The sequence below is a fragment of the Leptodactylus fuscus genome, unplaced genomic scaffold, assembly GCF_031893055.1.
Source record: "Leptodactylus fuscus isolate aLepFus1 unplaced genomic scaffold, aLepFus1.hap2 HAP2_SCAFFOLD_194, whole genome shotgun sequence".
Lineage (NCBI taxonomy): Eukaryota > Metazoa > Chordata > Amphibia > Anura > Leptodactylidae > Leptodactylus > Leptodactylus fuscus.
The window spans coordinates 88,771-97,092 of NW_027440217.1; the positions used below are offsets into that span (position 1 = coordinate 88,771).

General features: G+C 50.6%; 1 long non-coding RNA gene across 1 annotated transcript in view; it reads right to left on the bottom strand.

Annotated features, from left to right (window-relative positions):
• The window catches only part of LOC142187324 (uncharacterized), a 51,724-nt gene extending 44,250 nt beyond the window's left edge, over positions 1-7,474 (bottom strand). The window contains exon 1 of the long non-coding RNA XR_012712551.1: positions 7,352-7,474. This is a non-coding gene — a long non-coding RNA (uncharacterized LOC142187324). The remainder of the gene's footprint in view (positions 1-7,351) is intronic.
• Between the last annotated feature and the right edge of the window lie 848 nt (positions 7,475-8,322).

The window sequence follows — 8,322 nt, forward strand, 5'->3', positions numbered from 1 at the left end:
CGTGATGGCGACGACCGCCGCAACGTGCCAGCTGTATGCCTGCGGCAGAGCCACGAGGGATGACTGTGCCAGAACCCCACAAAATCCAGATGTACCCCGGACTGAAATAGGCCATAAATACACCTCAAAACATGGCGGCCAAAGGGGCGTCAACATAGACGACGTCACTACAATGTATGGCGCAATAATACAAGACTGGAGGAAAGTCGCCAGAACTCCCCGACTAATGTTCCCGGCACCATTGGAACTCCTACAGGTGGAGGAGAGAACGGAGACCTCTATGGCGGCACTGACGTCCCGGACCTACCAATGGCGCAGCAAACAGACCCTGACACTGAGGGATACCGAGCAGACAGCTGCGCATCCAGCCGACCGCTAACGGCTCAGCCACTGACTAATTAGACTAATCAGAGGAGTCAGCGGATGCTCAGCGGCCACTGCAGCTGCTCCAACACATGGGGCAGACAGAACTAGACGATGGAGCGTGTGATCCGAAACCCTCACTATCAGCGACAGGCCGTCCTGAAGATAGATTGTAAGCCCTCGCGGGCAGCGCCCTCTACCCCACTGTGCCAGTCATTGTTAGTATTATATCTACCTGTATATTCTGTGTATTGTATGTAACCCCCAAATGTAAAGCACCATGGGATTAATATAATAATGTACAGAGCACCATGGGATTAATATAATAATGTACAGAGCACCATGGGATTAATATAATAATGTACAGCACCATGGGATTAATATAATAATGTACAGAGCACCATGGGATTAATATAATAATGTACAGCACCATGGGATTAATATAATAATGTACAGCACCATGGCATTAATATAATAATGTACAGAGCACCATGGGATTAATATAATAATGTACAGCGCACCATGGGATTAATATAATAATGTACAGAGCACCATGGGAGTAATATAATAATGTACAGAGCACCATGGGATTAATATAATAATGTACAGAGCACCATGAGATTAATATAATAATGTACAGAGCACCATGAGATTAATATAATAATGTACAGAGCACCATGGGATTAATATAATAATGTACAGAGCACCATGGGATTAATATAATAATGTACAGAGCACCATGGGATTAATACAATAATGTACAGAGCACCATGGGATTAATATAATAATGTACAGAGCACCATGGGATTAATATAATAATGTACAGAGCACCATGAGATTAATATAATAATGTACAGAGCACCATGAGATTAATATAATAATGTACAGAGCACCATGGGATTAATATAATAATGTACAGAGCACCATGGGATTAATATAATAATGTACAGCACCATGGGATTAATATAATAATGTACAGCACCATGGCATTAATATAATAATGTACAGAGCACCATGGGATTAATATAATAATGTACAGCGCACCATGGGATTAATATAATAATGTACAGAGCACCATGGGATTAATATAATAATGTACAGAGCACCATGGGATTAATATAATAATGTACAGTGCACCATGGGATTAATATAATAATGTACAGTGCACCATGGGATTAATATAATAATGTACAGAGCACCATGGGATTAATATAATAATGTACAGAGCACCATGGGATTAATATAATAATGTACAGAGCACCATGGGATTAATATAATAATGTACAGAGCACCATGGGATTAATATAATAATGTACAGAGCACCATGGGATTAATATAATAATGTACAGAGCACCATGGGATTAATATAATAATGTACAGCACCATGGGATTAATATAATAATGTACAGAGCACCATGGGGTTAATATAATAATGTACAGGGCACCATGGGATTAATATAATAATGTACAGAGCACCATGGGATTAATATAATAATGTACAGAGCACCATGGGATTAATATAATAATGTACAGAGCACCACGGGATTAATATAATAATGTACAGCGCACCATGGGATTAATATAATAATGTAAAGCACCATGGAATTAATGGTGCTATATAAATAAATAATAATAATGAACAACCCCCCAAGTACACAGGCACCCCAAAATACCCAACTTTACCACTATACAGTGTAGTGTATTATAGTGTAGTGTAGTATAGTGTATTACAGTGTAGTGTAGTGTAGTATAGTGTAGTGTAGTATAGTGTAGTATTCTGTAGTGTAGCTGGTGTATGTCTTGTTGTGTGTTACATCAGCTGCCACGTGTTGCTCACTGTGTGTTGTGGCTGACAGGCCACGCCCCTTGCACATGGTATGGAAAGTTACAGCGGACAGCAGTTCGGCTCCTTCCCATAACACAGACCCCTAATACAACACATCCCATAGCCCCTGGGTACCCAAACCCCTTGTTACCACCAAAGCGGGGAGACCCCCAGACTGTGAGCACTAGACCTTGAAGAGGAGACCCCCACTCTGCAAGCATCAGACCCCAAAGAGGAGCCCCCCCAGACTGCAAGCACCAGAGCATAAATAACAGACCCCCATATTAAGAGCACCAGATCCCAAAGAGGAGATCTCCAGAGTTAAGTACCAGACCCCCAGATTGTGCGCACCAGACCTTGAAGAGGAGACCCCCACTCTGCAAGCATCAGACCCCAAAGAGGAGACCCCCAGACTGAGGAACCAGACCATAAAGAGGAGACCACCAGACTGAGGAACCAGACTCTAAAGAGGAGACCCCCAGACTGAGGAACCAGACCCTAAAGAGGAGACCCCCAGACTGAGGAACCAGACCCTAAAGAGGAGACCCTCAGACTGAGGAACCAGACCCTAAAGAGGAGACCTCCAGACTGAGGAACCAGACTCTAAAGAGGAGTCCCCCAGACTGAGGAACCAGACCCTAAAGAGGAGACCTCCAGACTGAGGAACCAGACTCTAAAGAGGAGACCTCCAGACTGAGGAACCAGACTCTAAAGAGGAGTCCCCCAGACTGAGGAACCAGACCCTAAAGAGGAGACCTCCAGACTGAGGAACCAGACCATAAAGAGGAGACCACCAGACTGAGGAACCAGACTCTAAAGAGGAGACCCCCAGACTGAGGAACCAGACCCTAAAGAGGAGACCTCCAGACTGAGGAACCAGACTCTAAAGAGGAGACCTCCAGACTGAGGAACCAGACTCTAAAGAGGAGTCCCCCAGACTGAGGAACCAGACCCTAAAGAGGAGACCTCCAGACTGAGGAACCAGACCATAAAGAGGAGACCACCAGACTGAGGAACCAGACTCTAAAGAGGAGACCCCCAGACTGAGGAACCAGACCCTAAAGAGGAGACCTCCAGACTGAGGAACCAGACTCTAAAGAGGAGACCCCCAGACTGAGGAACCAGACTCTAAAGAGGAGTCCTCCAGACTGAGGAACCAGACCCCAAAGAGGAGACCCCCAGACTGAGGAACCAGACCATAAAGAGGAGACCACCAGACTGAGGAACCAGACTCTAAAGAGGAGACCCCCAGACTGAGGAACCAGACTCTAAAGAGGAGACCCCCAGACTGAGGAACCAGACCCTAAAGAAGAGACCCCCAGACTGAGGAACCAGACCCTAAAGAGGAGACCCCCAGACTGAGGAACCAGACCCTAAAGAGGAGACCCCCAGACTGAGGAACCAGACCCTAAAGAGAAGACCTCCAGACTGAGGAACCAGACTCTAAAGAGGAGACCACCAGACTGAGGAACCAGACTCTAAAGAGGAGACCACCAGACTGAGGAACCAGACTCTAAAGAGGAGACCCCCAGACTAAGGAACCAGACCCTAAAGAGAAGACCTCCAGACTGAGGAACCAGACTCTAAAGAGGAGACCACCAGACTGAGGAACCAGACTCTAAAGAGGAGACCCCCAGACTAAGGAACCAGACCCTAAAGAGGAGACCCCCAGACTGAGGAACCAGACCCTAAAGAAGAGACCCCCAGACTGAGGAACCAGACCCTAAAGAGGAGACCCCCAGACTGAGGAACCAGACCCTAAAGAGGAGACCCCCAGACTGAGGAACCAGACCCTAAAGAGGAGACCCCCAGACTGAGGAACCAGACCCTAAAGAGGAGACCCCCAGACTGAGGAACCAGACCCTAAAGAGGAGACCCCCAGACTGAGGAACCAGACCCTAAAGAGGAGACCCCCAGACTGAGGAACCAGACCCTAAAGAGGAGACCTCCAGACTGAGGAACCAGACCCTAAAGAGGAGACCCCCAGACTGAGGAACCAGACCCTAAAGAGGAGACCTCCAGACTGAGGAACCAGACCCTAAAGAGGAGACCCCCAGACTGAGGAACCAGACCCTAAAGAGGAGACCCCCAGACTGAGCAACCAGACCCTAAAGAGGAGACCCCCCAGACTGAGGAACCAGACCCTAAAGAGGAGACCCCCAGACTGAGGAACCAGACCCTAAAGAGGAGACCCCCAGACTGAGGAACCAGAGGAGACCTCCAGACTGAGGAACCAGACCCTAAAGAGGAGACCTCCAGACTGAGGAACCAGACCCTAAAGAGGAGACCCCTAGACTGAGGAACCAGACCCTAAAAGGAGACCCCCAGACTGAGGAACCAGACCCTAAAGAGGAGACCTCCAGACTGAGGAACCAGACCCTAAAGAGGAGACCCCCAGACTGAGGAACCAGACCCTAAAGAGGAGACCCCCAGACTGAGGAACCAGACTCTAAAGAGGAGACCTCCAGACTGAGGAACCAGACCCTAAAGAGGAGACCCCCAGACTGAGGAACCAGACCCTAAAGAGGAGACCTCCAGACTGAGGAACCAGACCCTAAAGAGGAGACCCCCAGACTGAGGAACCAGACCCTAAAGAGGAGACCCCCAGACTGAGGAACCAGACCCTAAAGAGGAGACCTCCAGACTGAGGAACCAGACCCTAAAGAGGAGACCCCCAGACTGAGGAACCAGACCCTAAAGAGGAGACCTCCAGACTGAGGAACCAGACCCTAAAGAGGAGACCCCCAGACTGAGGAACCAGACCCTAAAGAGGAGACCTCCAGACTGAGGAACCAGACCCTAAAGAGGAGACCCCCCAGACTGAGGAACCAGACCCTAAAGAGGAGACCCCCAGACTGAGGAACCAGACCCTAAAGAGGAGACCCCCAGACTGAGGAACCAGACCCTAAAGAGGAGACCTCCAGACTGAGGAACCAGACCCTAAAGAGGAGACCTCCAGACTGAGGAACCAGACCCTAAAGAGGAGACCCCCAGACTGAGCAACCAGACCCTAAAGAGGAGACCCCCCAGACTGAGGAACCAGACCCTAAAGAGGAGACCACCAGACTGAGGAACCAGACCCTAAAGAGGAGACCCCCAGACTGAGGAACCAGACCCTAAAGAGGAGACCCCCAGACTGAGGAACCAGACCCTAAAGAGGAGACCCCCAGACTGAGGAACCAGACCCTAAAGAGGAGACCCCCAGACTGAGGAACCAGACCCTAAAGAGGAGACCTCCAGACTGAGGAACCAGACCCTAAAGAGGAGACCTCCAGACTGAGGAACCAGACCCTAAAGAGGAGACCCCCAGACTGAGCAACCAGACCCTAAAGAGGAGACCCCCAGACTGAGCAACCAGACCCTAAAGAGGAGACCCCCAGACTGAGGAACCAGACCCTAAAGAGGAGACCTCCAGACTGAGGAACCAGACCCTAAAGAGGAGACCCCCAGACTGAGGAACCAGACCCTAAAGAGGAGACCCCCAGACTGAGGAACCAGACCCTAAAGAGGAGACCTCCAGACTGAGGAACCAGACCCTAAAGAGGAGACCCCCAGACTGAGGAACCAGACCCTAAAGAGGAGACCTCCAGACTGAGGAACCAGACCCTAAAGAGGAGACCCCCAGACTGAGGAACCAGACCCTAAAGAGGAGACCCCCAGACTGAGGAACCAGACCCTAAAGAGGAGACCTCCAGACTGAGGAACCAGACCCTAAAGAGGAGACCCCCAGACTGAGGAACCAGACCCTAAAGAGGAGACCTCCAGACTGAGGAACCAGACCCTAAAGAGGAGACCCCCAGACTGAGGAACCAGACCCTAAAGAGGAGACCTCCAGACTGAGGAACCAGACCCTAAAGAGGAGACCCCCCAGACTGAGGAACCAGACCCTAAAGAGGAGACCCCCAGACTGAGGAACCAGACCCTAAAGAGGAGACCCCCAGACTGAGGAACCAGACCCTAAAGAGGAGACCTCCAGACTGAGGAACCAGACCCTAAAGAGGAGACCTCCAGACTGAGGAACCAGACCCTAAAGAGGAGACCCCCAGACTGAGCAACCAGACCCTAAAGAGGAGACCCCCCAGACTGAGGAACCAGACCCTAAAGAGGAGACCACCAGACTGAGGAACCAGACCCTAAAGAGGAGACCCCCAGACTGAGGAACCAGACCCTAAAGAGGAGACCCCCAGACTGAGGAACCAGACCCTAAAGAGGAGACCCCCAGACTGAGGAACCAGACCCTAAAGAGGAGACCCCCAGACTGAGGAACCAGACCCTAAAGAGGAGACCTCCAGACTGAGGAACCAGACCCTAAAGAGGAGACCCCCAGACTGAGGAACCAGACCCTAAAGAGGAGTCCCCCAGACTGAGGAACCAGACCCTAAAGAGGAGACCCCCAGACTGAGGAACCAGACCCTAAAGAGGAGACCCCCAGACTGAGGAACCAGACCCTAAAGAGGAGACCCCCAGACTGAGGAACCAGACCCTAAAGAGGAGACCCCCAGACTGAGGAACCAGACCCTAAAGAGGAGACCCCCAGACTGAGGAACCAGACCCTAAAGAGGAGACCTCCAGACTGAGGAACCAGACCCTAAAGAGGAGACCTCCAGACTGAGGAACCAGACCCTAAAGAAGAGACCTCCAGACTGAGGAACCAGACCCTAAAGAGGAGACCTCCAGACTGAGGAACCAGACCCTAAAGAGGAGACCCCCAGACTGAGCAACCAGACCCTAAAGAAGAGACCCCCAGACTGAGGAACCAGACCCTAAAGAGGAGACCTCCAGACTGAGGAACCAGACCCTAAAGAGGAGTCCCCCAGACTGAGCAACCAGACCCTAAAGAGGAGACCTCCAGACTGAGGAACCAGACCCTAAAGAGGAGACCCCCAGACTGAGCAACCAGACCCTAAAGAGGAGACCCCCCAGACTGAGGAACCAGAGGAGACCTCCGCCGAACATCAAACTGTCTCGGAGACTGAGCGCATCTTGGACTCCCCGACAAGAGCTCGCCCGGCCGGGATCTCCTGACAGCTGTGTATACCCGGCACTCTGCACACGCTATATACTGTCTATAGGCGCCAGACAGTATATAGCCCCATGTCTGACACTATTATACCGCACATGTGTACGGGGACCAGTGTACAACAGTGGATAAAGTTCCCTTACCATGCTTCAATAGCCCCTGGAAGATGTCAGCGATGTGTGGCCCCTGGACTATAGATCGCTCCTGTAGTCGGATAGTGGCCCCTGGCTCCTGGACTATAGATCGCTCCTGTAGTCGGATAGTGGCCCCTGATGTATAGATCGCTCCTGCAGTCAGTACGTGGCCCTCAGTGAATAGATAACTCCTGTAGTCGGATAGTGGCCCCTGGAGCGTAGACAGCTCCTGCAGTAAGTGAGGGGCCCCGGCTCTTGGTGCATAGACAGCTCCTATAGTGGCCCCTGGTGTGCAGACAGTTCCTGCAGTCAGTGACTAGTCCTGGGGCTTAGTGTAGTCGGATTGTGGCTCCTGATGCTGCTGAGATGACACTTGTGGTTGGTGAGGGGCCCCTGCTGTGTGGACAGCTCGTGCAGTCAGTGAGTGGCCCCTGCTGTGTGGACAGCTCGTGCAGTCAGTGAGGGGCCCCGGCTCCTGGGAGAAGCTGCTCTCTCTCTCTCTCTAGCGACCAACTGTCATTGTCAGAGGGTTTTTCTTAAAGGCGAAGTTGCATCATCCTGCTTTTTGAGTGGAAGGAGGGCCCCAGTGCTGAGCTCCTCCTGCAGCTGCTCCCCCTCCCCTTGTCTGTGCAGCGGTGAGGAGTGCAGCTCCGGGGGCACACACGTGACTACCTGTTACATGTGGCAGCTACCAGGCTCCTTACTATTACCTGCTGCCATCACTGGCATCTACTGGAGCTTATGGCTCTTCTTATTGTTCGGGATATTTATTGCTCCCCCCCCCCCCGGCCATTTATTTGCTAATTTTTCTAAATACATATTGTTAATGTTCTGGATAATTGTAGTAATATATATATATATGTGTGTATAGATAGCTAGAGGTATATAGGCTGTCATTGTAGTATATATATATATATGTGTGTATAGATAGCTAGCGGTATATAGGCTGTCATTGTAGTATATATATGTATGTGTGTATA